The following is a 12,399-nucleotide window of genomic DNA, read 5'->3' on the forward strand; positions in this document are numbered from 1 at the left end:
AAGGTTATTCTGAGTGTGAACTGAGTCAGGCCAGTGCCTTCAGATTGGTGAAGTTCACTGAACTATGGTGACATTTGGAAAATTTGGTGCTTCGATGCATGAAATTAATCTTAGTTTCTGTGGTCAATATCACTTCCCTTGAGGGTGCTCAAGCTCATCAAAGGATCCCGAATAAAAATTTCCAGCCCACTGTATGTGTTTGCATACATATATCCGAATGCCTAATCAGTATTTCTGTTTAAGGGTTTCATGATAAATCTCACAAAGTAAGTATAAAGAAAACATCTTGACTCTCTCCACTAGATTTGTTTATTTGACGTCATGGCTCTTGTCAGTAAATAACACCTCAAGAACTTTGCCTCCTCCTTGTCCGCCCTCACGTATAATCCATAGCAAGTCCTATCAATCCTGTCCACTAAATGTATTCGTCCATTTCTTTCTGACTCCATTCTCATCACCATTATCTTTGTCCCATGAACCACTGAAAAAAGCCATTTTTTTCCCCCATAACAGCCCTTGTTCTCAGCCCTAAGTCCAGTCTTCCCACTTTAACCAGAGCCTCTTCTGTAAATGCATAGCTAATTGTGTCACACCCACAAGTGACTTCCCATTCAATTAAAATAAAGTGCAAGCCCCGTCACACTGCAGTTTTCGTGGCAGATGGCTCCAAGGCTGCGGGGTGCATGGCCATTGTGGTTTATGCGAAGGAGCTGGAGGTTCTTTATGTCATTTTATCGACCTGTCTGTCTCCTTCCTAGTCCTTGTCCCAACTGGGTGTTATGCTTTGTGCTAATAATCTATTTAAATCGTGTATTTACTGATAGACTGTTGGCTTTGTCAAGACAGAAACTAGTCTGCCTAGCCCACCGCTGTGTCCTTACCCTCTGGCATGATACCCTCAACCAAAACTAGTGTCGATACATATTTGCTAAATAAAGTCATGATGAAATGGCTTACCAGTTGGCTGACAGTACAATAAATTGAATAATTCACTTTGGAATAAAGAGGCAGAGAGGTCATTGCTAGATTCATAATTTTGTGATATAAAAATAATGAAGCTCTTCTTCTTTTGGTGGAGGGAGTGTTGCTGTCCCTTTGAGTATGTCTAGTTTATTTTTCAAGGCCAGTTCAAGTGACCACACTTTTGTGATGACTGCCGTGAAAACACTAGCCCAGAATAAAACCTTGCTTTTCTGCCTTCCTCTGGAACTTATGATCTGTATTATCCTCTCCAGCCCTTGCAACAGTCTGCCTCATCTAATTACTCAGAAGACACACGTGTTTATGTCCTTGAACCCATTAGAGCTAATGTCTCTAGAGATACCAGACTCATTGACTCTTGGAAATGAAAGCCGTTATTGCAAAATGAACAAGGCTGCTGTTTAAAGGGACCTGAGACACATCACATACAGGTTTATGAATCTACACACACACATCCCTTATTTGATTATCTGAGCAGTTGCCTGTCACTGTTGAAGATTCTGGAGATACTAGTGGCAGCATTTACCTTAACATCAGTCAGCACACAGTCTTGGTGACTGTCCTGAGAACTTCGGAGCACTTCTGTTGCCACTGGAGACAGATGAACAAAAGGCTCTGAACAGAGTGTTGCATTGGTTTCTTTGCTGTCAGAAGTGTACTCCAGCATGGACGGAAGGAGCAGAGTGTATAAAATTATGTATGAGAAGCCATTCTCTTTCTGAATTCGATTAATTAACAAGAACACAGATTTATAGATTCAAGCTTCAGCAACTGGAAAAACTTAATTCCTAGGATGCAGATAGTCCATTCATTCATTTGCATATATTTTCTCTCAGGGTTATTTGTACCATTCTAGCCCCGGTGCTGGGGGCAGGAGACGCTCAGCTGATGACAGCGCTTGGTGTCAGCCCGTTGCAGGAGTTTACAAAGTAAAACTGCGAGTCTGTAGGATCTCATGTGTTAGATGTTTTAATAAGGAGACTCTGAGCATACCATGGGAGTCTGTAGAAATGGTGGGAGTCACTGGGGCATTAGAGAGACATACCTTAGATGAAATCAGAAATTCTGGTGAGACTTAGTCAAGAACAGACCCATCAGGAAGGGGACCTGTAAACAAAGTAGATAATGCAGTGCCATCTATTAGAGTTTTACGTAAAATCAAAAGAAAGTCATAGAAGGGTCATCACTTCGTTTAGATGCTGTTACGTGCAAGAAGCTGGCAACTCCATTCGAGGCAAAGTCATGTGGAAACGTATGTTCTGGTGTTAATGTTGGTCCAGAGGCTGAAGTCACCTGGGGAGTGAGTCAGCCCTGGGACTCTGGTGCTGTTTCCCTGAGAATTTGTTTTTTGTACTCTCTTATCTAGGTTGGTTTCTCCATAATTCCAGATTTATTTATGGTAAATAAATGGCTCTCACATTCCACAATATTCAAGATAAGAATGTCTGGTCTAGTGGCTTTCTTGTAGAACCAACAAAACTTGCTTTTCTGATGCCTGTTTAGAAAACCCCTCCCAGCCCACTGGCCCACAGGTGGTTCCGTCTTCTGAGCTGATCCCTTTACCAGGGAGAAGCTGTGCTGATAAGACAAACCACAGACTTAGGGAACTAGTAGTTATAATGAGGAGAACAGAATTAATCTTGGACCAGTGAGTTAATCCCTTGATTAGCAAGTCAAAGGAAGAGGAAACTTAATGTCTCCCTGAGCCTCATGCTATTCGTGCAGAAGCAAAAGACAACAAAAAGGTGGTACTCAGAAGGGCAGGGAGTGAAAATGGACGAACGGTGATGTCCGCCGCAACTCTTGGAGAATAATAAAATTGTATTTTCGTTTTAGAATGATCAAAAGGAGATCAGCAATGGAGGGAATGCCCAGGTAAAGGAAGGTGGAGAAGGTTGGAAATAGACTGTTTTAGGAGATCTTTGCTCTTATCTGCTGTGGAATTAGTGGTGCCTCAATGGAGGTGATAAAAAGATTGGGAAGAAACAAATAATACATGATCAGGTTTCCAACTTGTATTTTTAGCTGAGATAGACGGCACACAGGCTGTCAGTGTGTTTATAATGTTATTTTATTACAGTATTTATACGACTTGATAATAGCTTTAATAATATTACATATTTCTATACAGCTTATTTAGGTAAATATTGTATATATTTGACATTTTATTCAAATTCTGTGTACTGTAATGTAAGTCGTTCATGCTTTGGGTAATTGATGTATTTCATTGTATTCAGTGTTACACCAACATTTGAATTGTTTCATTTTTTTGTCTTTGCGGTTTCCCTGAGAGGAACTTTTTGACTAACCCTTCTTCTGAGTTTCTATTTGTTTTCTTCAAAGAGATTCCATAAGTTAATGTAATTCTGTATTTCTGCCCCTTAGTTCTCATCCAGAGGTAGCTACTGAGTTATTTGATAATCATTTGTTTACCCACTTTTTTCCCTAATTCTTCTAATTACAGCAGCAGCCTCTGTGTGCAACACGCTGTCTGTCACGGATGCTTATTCAATAAACAAATGAATTCAATTACATCCGTATTTCACACTTTATTTTCATAATACATATGTGAGTGTGTGTATATATAGTGCACCGTACTCTGTATATGGGACATACATTTGTGTGTGTCTGTATAGTACACGTGTGAACATGTATATATTTGTATGTGTGTGTAAGTGCACACGTGTATGTGTGTGTGTATATGTTCATATACCCATAACGGGGCTACATGTAGCCAGGCCGTATGGCAGTGAATGGGAATCAGTAATGAACTCTGGGTCAGTAAACTGAGGAAACAAGATTGTTCCAGCAAATTCCAAGGTATATTCCTCTAAATTCCTTTTTTTTCTCATAAGTAAGTAAAGCTTTATTAAAGATTCAGCAAACATCTCTCCAATAGGCCTTAACTAACATTTAAATACAGTGTTTTTTCTGTTAGTTCTCATCAGCCAATGCTTTCTACATATATATATATGTAAAACATATGTGTATATATAACTTATGTATATAGTTATATAAATACTGTGCCTCAAATTATTTTCTGAAAGATATACCTTTTTACCATTTTTATATTAAATAATACTTATTTAATAAATAAAATAAATAATAAATAAAATAAAAGCTTACATTTTTTTAAAGTAATAAAAATAAAATAAAAATAAAAAATAAATAAAATAATAAAAGCTTATAGATTTTTTAAGAATAAAAATGAAATAAAAATTAAAAAATAAAAATAAATAAAATAATAAATAAAAGCTTATAAATTTTTAAAAGTAATAAAAATGAAATAAAATAAAAATTAAAAAATAAAAATAAATAAATAAATAAAATAATTAATAAATAAAATAACAGCTTATAAATTTTTTTTTTAAAAGTCAGGATTCAGGGTGGTTCAGTAAACACCCCATGATTCTTTCTCCCTTTAACACAACAGGACAGGCACCTGCAGAAAAAAGGTCTCCGCGCCGCGCGTTTCCCGGCCAGGTTCAGGCTGCGGCGAGGCCGCGCGGAGCCCGGGGGGCCGCAGGCGCGCCGAGGAGGGACGCCTGTCCGGGCCCGCAGGTCCGCGCGCGCGCCGGCCTCCTCCGCCCGCCTTGCCGCCGCCGCCGGGGTGTTCGCGGCCTGTCCCGTCCCCACTCCTCCCACCCCAGCGGAGCCGGAGCTGGAAGTACCCCAGGTCGTTTTTTCCTCTTGGCTGATCACGTCTATCTCTGACTCTTGGTGAGATGCTACGATAGAAAACTGACGTCAGGTGGTCCTGAAATGAAATCACCGCCACGCCTCTTAGCTACTTTACTGTGATTATCTTAGATCCGGCGCGTTAAACTCAGAGTCAGATTAAGGGAGAAAACTGCGAGTATCTTATGACTAGACTTGTCAGCTTCACGTGGTGTTTTTTCTTTACTGTTGTAATTGCACCGTCTAGAGAGACTAGCACATCATGGACATCTAATAAGGAGATCATTGATTCGTAAATACACAGGAGAACATGCTTGCACTCAAGGATTTTTGTCTGTTTATCTTTAACCTTTTTGATGTGGAGCATAAGAAACAGAGAAAATTGCACAGAACATAAATATTCAACAAAGCGTCTTTTCATAAGGCTGATGACACTGTATGTAGCCATATAGATGAATAACTCGAAAGTTCCTGTAATGGGGCAGAACCTCTGCGTGTTCTCTGATGTTAATGATTATTGTGATTTTTATGATAATTACATCTTTGCTTTTACTAATCGTTTTTGCACCAAATATGCCTTTCTAAATGTTCCAGTTTGCATTTGGCTATTTTAAAATTTTATGCAAATGCAGTCAAAGGGTAAACAATTCTTGCATTGAGCTTTCTTTTCTCAGTGTTATATTTTTAGTTTCAGCAGTGTCATCGCATGGAAATATAGGTGGTTTATTTTCTTTTCTGCGTGGTATGTTACAGTTGTGGTACGTTGAATCCTAAGATGGGCTTGCCCCAAGATCTCACACCGTAATCCCCAGCACTGTGAGTATAATGAGATACTTTACCATATGTGGCAAATGGATTTTGCAGATGTAATTAAAGCCACTAATCAGTTGGCTCTGAGTTAATCAAAAGAGAATATCCACGTGTGCTCGTTCTAATTCCATGCGCTCTTTAAGAGCTAAGAGTTTTCTCTAGCTAGTCCTAGAAGAGGACGGAGAAATCCTAAGCATATGGGGGACTGAACAGGGAGAAGTTTCTCTGTCACTGAGATGGAAGACCTGAGAGCGAACCCAGTGATCTTAGAGCCACAAGCTGGCAAGAAGACAGGGACCTCAGTCCTACAACCATAAGGAGCTATGTTTAACCAACAAGCTGAATGAGCTTGAAAGTAGGTTCTTCTCCAGAGGCTCCAGGTGAGAGGTTTGCGTGACCCTGATTGGAGAACTCTATCTAGCCATTCCAAATTCTTGACCTCCTCAACTGTGAGATGATACCTGCTGTTGTAAGCTATTAAAGTTGTTTTGCAACAATTGAAAACTGATACAAGATTTTAAAACTTTTTCACAATATATTTATACATTCTAATGTTGATGAATATTGGTTTAGTCCCATCATATGCAATGTAGCGATGAACCTTTTTTGTGTATATCTCCTGGTTGACAGGTGCATATGTATCAATGGATATGTACATAGAAGTGTATTTGCTGGATTAGACAATATTCCATCATTTTGGGTGCTTAGTGGTTGCTCATTGGGATTTCTTTAACATTTTTTTTCTAATTACTAATGAGGTTGAGAATCTTTACAAGTGTCCGCTGATATTATAGAAATTCTGCCTTTTGAAATGCCTACTTAAGTGTCATCCATATTGTACAGTAGGTGATCTGTCTTTATCTTGCCAATTTCTGGGAGTTATTTTATTTTCCTGATGTGAGTCCGTTGTTCACTAGAGGTTTTCAATTACTTCTCTTAATCTGTGCTTATTCTTTCTCTCTTTTACTGCTATTTTTTGATGAATGGGAGTTCTTACATACAATGTAATCTGTCAGTCTTTTTTCTTAAAGTTAAAGAATTTGTATGTTGTTAAATTTCTTCTCTATGTTGAGGTCATAAACATATTCTCCTTCAATATATTATGACTTCTTTATCCTTGTTCTTTTTGCAGTAAGATGTTAAATATATCTGGAGTTGGCTTTGGTCCACAGTGGGGACAACACTGGTTTTCTTTCACATATGGATATCTAATTAACCCATTAATATTAAAAAAAAATACAAGAATTTATTTTCTCACTGGAGTGAAATGCCACCATTGTCATATATCAAGTGTTTATGTATGTGGTGTCCTCTTTCTGAATTCACAGGTTTGTTCCATTTATGTTTCTCTATTTTTTCCAGTACTGCAATGCCCTAAATACTACATTTTCATAATGGATCTGGATTTGGGGGAGTGAAAGTTTTCCTGCCTTTTTCTTTGTCATTAAGGGCGCCTTTACTCTTGAATTTTGCATTTCAGTGTTAGAATCAGCTTGCCAAGTTAAAAGAAATTCAGATTCTACTGGCATATCATTATTTCTATCAATTTCAGGGGAGGATTGAGATTTTACCTTACAGACTTTTCCAAACAAAAGACGTTTATTTTGTTTATCATAGTCTCTTAATAATGACTTAGTTTTCTATATATTCTTTCACATACTTTTGCCAAGTTCTAGTTCTGTGTGTTTTTACAATAGGTATGCTGTTTTAAATAATAACGTTACTTTGATTTTCAGTTCTTTTGGTATATGAATTATGAGTTATTTTTTATATTGAAAGTGTGTTCAGAAATCTTGCTGAAATCACCTCGTGTTCTCTCACATTTTATCTGTAGCCTTTGAATTTTCTACACCATGATCTCACCTGCCAACGATACCAGGTTTATTTCTTCCCAGTCCTCATACTTCTCCCCCCCACCACTTTGATGACATACTACGCTGGTTAGGCCTGTAATTCCCTGTTTAGTACAAGTGGAAACAATGAGTTTTCTAGACATGTTTTAAAAGAGAATGCTTTCAACATTTCGTAATTGAGTCGAATATTTGCTGGCTTTGCCTTTCCTACATTTGTTTTTATCATATTAAGGAAAATCACTTCTATTTCAAGTTTGCTAACAATATAAAGTGAATGAATGTTGAATTTCTTTAAATCATTTTTTTCTGTATTTCTTTTCTAAATACCTTGTATTCTTTATTCCGTCACTGAGTATAAGAAGCATTGATTTTCAAATGTAAAACTGAGTTTGCATTCGTGGAAGGAAAACTAAGCTGATCACATGTATTATCTACATTATTGTCCATCTATCTTAATTCCTTAATTTGAATTGCTAATATTTAATTTAGAATTTTTTCAAAAATATTCCCCTGTGAAATTGACCTGCAATTTTATTTTTTATATTTTTTTGTCCAATTTTGATATTAAGACTATAGCATTGGAAAAGAGCTTGGGGAATGCTCTATATTTAACACACTCCAGAGAAGTCTGTATAAGAATTATTTTTGTCTGTAGGTGTTGAGTAGGACGCACTGGTGAAGCCGTCTAGTGATGGATGTTTCCACCTAGTAAGGGATTATTAGTGCAGACTTAATGTCTATTTGTTTTAAAGATTTATTCTGATTTTCTGTTTCTTCTGTCAGTTTTGATAAATTATATTTATCCAGAAAATTGTTAATTTCATTTACATTTTCAAAGTTACTGGCATAAAGATGCTCATAATATCCTCTCTGCAAGATTTGTGATGATAGTCTCATTTTCATTCTGACTTTGGTGACCCACGCCTCCTCCCTTTTTCTCTTCATCAGTCTCATCATAGCTTACCAATCTTGTTCTTACATTTTTCAAATAAAGATATTTTGTTTCTGTTGATAATTTCTACTATTTGTCTGTTTTTCAAGTATATCCTCATTTCACTAATATACTCCATTTCCTTTACACCCTTGTGTCTGATTTGTTCTTTTGTTCTCTGACTACTTTTTCATTTTTCCTTTAAAAATTAAAATGGTTTTATGGTTTTCATTATCATGTCTTCTTTGGCAAAGGGATTTTTTTAAAGTGTACATTTCTTAACTTTAAATTATGTAAGGATGGTAGGGAAACTTACAATCTGATTTCTGGTTTCATGGAATTTGGCCAGATAAAATTCTCTCTGTGGCTTAAATCCTTTGGAATGTGTTAAGATTTATTTTATGTCCCATTAGACAGACTTGTTTTGGTAAGTGTTCTGTGTGTCTATAAAATTATTTTTCTATTAAGGCAAATGTGTTAATTTCATAGTTCACATCTCTAACTTCGATAGGCTTCTGCTGTTCTTTAAATCACTGGGACATGTTAAAGTTGTCCATTATAATTTTGAAGCTGTCTTTTAAAATTTTTTTTTTTTTAGTTCTGTGAACTTATGCTTTTTATTTCAATTTAGGTCATTAAATGCATACACATTTAAAACTCCTTTACCTTACTGGTGACATATAATATTTTTGATGATTAAGAGAGTCCCTCTTTATCTCTAGCAATGCTTTATTCCTTAATATTTATTTTATTAGACATTAACACAGCCACACTTGCTTGCTTTTGCTTGTGAGTGTGGTGTAACTTTTCACCCTGTATTTTCAAGCTTTCATGCGCTTATTTCAGATGGCTATCCAGTGGTTGAGTTATTTTGGATTCAAACTCCTAATCTCTGTCTTTTAATTAGAAGATCTTAGTCAATTTATATTAAGATAATTCTAAACATTATGATTTAAAATCTACATCTTAACCTATGCTTTCAATGTCTACTTTTATTCCTACGTACACTTCAATTTCTTGACCTCTTTAAGACTGTGTGTGTTTTTTAAACTTCCTTTTCTCTCAGTTATTTGGGACGTGACGTAATTTTCTGTTATCTCATGAGTTATTCTGCAGGTAAAGCTTTCCAACAGAGCTTTCTGTCTTTTGGAAGTGCTCTGTGTCTGTGTTGTCCAGCATAGTAGCTGTTAGCCACATATAACTGTTGAGCACTTGAAATACTGACTTTTGTGACCAAAGCACTGAAGTTTAATTGGATTTTAATGAATTCATATTAATTACAGATAGTTCAAATAGATAAGTGGCTTACAGCACTGGAAAGAACAGCACAGAAATTAAAACCTGACTCATTTACGTATCAAAACTTAACTGCTATTTTATTCTTTTTGTTTACTGCCCAGTAGTAAACGGTCATTCAGAAATTTTCAATCTATGTTCTACCTCACTCCTAAATTGTATAAATTTGTATATCTATAAGAATACTGTGTATACATATTTAAAGTTTCACAAAATAGCAGTCATTTCTTTTGTAGTTTCAGTGGTATATATACAAAACTGTGTAAACATACACGCACACATGTGTGTGCATTAGGTGTTACATGTGCACACACATACATGCATACCTGTGTTTATTTCCTCTTTCGTAGTTGTCAGTCTCGTCCTCCATCCCTGAACTTCCGTATGCTGCCACTCTTCCTGTCGAAGTGAACCTTTTGCCATTTCCTATAATAAAGCTCTTCTTGTGCCAAGGTCCTGTTAACTTCTGTCACCCTTGTTTTTGAAGGATGCCTTCCCTGAATACACAGCTCTAGGCTGGCAGTCATTTTCTTTCAACACATTTCGGATTTGAGTTTTAGTTTCTCTGTTACAGAGTAAATCTGGCAGTCCCCATATTTTTTTCTTTGAAGATATTCTCCATTTTTCCCTAGCTTTTTTGAAGTCAAAAACTGCCCCTGACAGGCCTGGAGCAGTTACTGTCTGCTGCTAAGGTTTCTACTACAGATGCAGGGAAAAAATGCCCTCGCGCTGTCTGTCAGATCGAATGGGGAAATGCAGGGGAAAAAATGTTTGCAAATCTGATGTAACTTTGTGAACAGTAAAAACCTGCTTTACTCCAATTAAAAAAAAAAATAACTGCTTCTTCTCTTAGGTGTTCTGCAATTTTTCAGTGATGTGTTTATGCAGGTGTTTTTTTTTTATTATTATTATCCTTGAGGGAGTTTTTAAAAATTTCTTGATCTCTATTTAGATCTCTTTAATAAATTCTGAAAAATATCATATATTATGTCTTCAAATAGTGTTTCTTACCCACGATCTCTTCTCATCATAGCCCTACAGAAAAATCAGAAGTTTGACTTTCCTATTTTATACCTTATTCTCTTAGCCTTTCCCCACTCCTGGCATTTCTTTCTTTCAGATTTACTCTGTATATTTTCACGTCATCTATATTTCAGTTCACTGATTCCCTCTTCACAGACGTCTGACCTATTCTTTTTAATCAACTGGTATGTACGCACTTGCTGTTGTTTTTGTCACAGCTCTAGACATCCTATTTTAAAAGATTTGCTATGCAGTGTTCAGAATGGTTTAGAAATCCCTAAAACTTGCTTTGATCTTGCGTTTTAATTTGCAGACATAGTGATCATAGTTGTTCCAAATTCTGTGCAGAATAGTTCCAGCTTCTGATGGCTTCTTACAGTTCTTGTCTAACTGCATCTGGTGATTGTTATTCATATCACCCTGTCTCCTTGTGTCCCTGGTTATTTTCAGTTAAGTTTGAAAAAAATGTAATAAAAATCGTGACCTAGGGAATTGTTTATTTCACTGGCTAGTTTTGCCTGTTTCTTCTGGGTGCCCGGATAGACGACGAACTTACAGAGCAGGGCGGTCCCGTGTGGGGGACTGAGCTGCCTCCAGGGTCCTCTCTGGTGATGCTGAGCTTCTCTCTGTGCAGGTGCTTGTTCCCTGCCGTTCAACCCTGGTTCCAAGGACAGCACCTTGGACCTCTACCCAACATCTGAAGGTTCTACTGGGGCCACACGGAAGTGACATTAGACTCCAGTTTTTCTTCCCTAGCCATGTGGGGTCAAAAAGCCATCCTGTCAGCCCTTCCGCATCGCCAGCCATTTGGCATGATCACAGAGGAGTGACAGCCACAAAGGCGTGGTTTAGTAATCTGGGTGTCTGTCTTCTGCCTCCTACTTCGCTTTGGTCTGGTAGTTTTGGAACCTTAAAAAAAAAAAAAAAAACAAGAAAGCTGAGACACTATTCCACCAAACCCTGTTTAGACTGTACCTGGAGCACAGATTGCATGAAATTATGCAGGTTGATGAGCAGATGATGCCGATTTCTGGGATACCGTCGTAATCTCTACAGCTGGGAGCGAGGCGTGACCAGCGATCACGCCCTCCCCAGCTTTTCCCGCAGTAATTACAACCTAAAAGCTTCCAGGCATCTAACCTACTGGATGATGAAAATATTCTAGGAGATGCTTTTATTTCCAATAGGTTTTACTACTTATTACATCTCCATTCATTTCTTGAAAAGATAATGAGTCATGGAAGAGACATTCCAGCGGTGCCGCTAGGATTTTGACATGAGACGATTTATGTAACTTCGTTACAGTTTTGCCTCTGAAGGGAAAGTAGATTTTTTTACTTTAGAAGTATCTGCTAAATCAAAGTGTCCTTTCTTACACAGACAAAGGGCGTCTACAGTTTACGTCAGGTTTCTGCGTATTGCTAATATCTCTTGCTCTTTTATTTCCTAGAAACATTTTATGCTATAAATATAAAACTCAAAATTTGTGTAAATTAATGGAAACGTTTTCTGTACATCAGTCACATAAAAATTTTAAAATCGGTCCATTTAGGGAATTACATCTTCAAAGACTCAAGTACATAAATCTCTGGACAGTCTTCATTTGACCTTTTGTTTACCCCATTCCAAAGCAGTGACTTGAATGTTATTTAATTGGACAACATAGTACTTATAGTAAGAAATTATTATACCCCAACTTTAAAAAAAAATCATGAATTAGGAACTGCAAAATTAAAGCCAAAAAAAAAAAAATGAATTCCACCTGTAAGATATCAAAGTAGATTGCTTAAATATTACTGCAGTGGTGTGTGCCAGCCTCACTCCACT

Source organism: Camelus dromedarius, chromosome 33 (assembly GCF_036321535.1).
Source record: "Camelus dromedarius isolate mCamDro1 chromosome 33, mCamDro1.pat, whole genome shotgun sequence".
Taxonomy (NCBI): Eukaryota; Metazoa; Chordata; class Mammalia; order Artiodactyla; family Camelidae; genus Camelus; species Camelus dromedarius.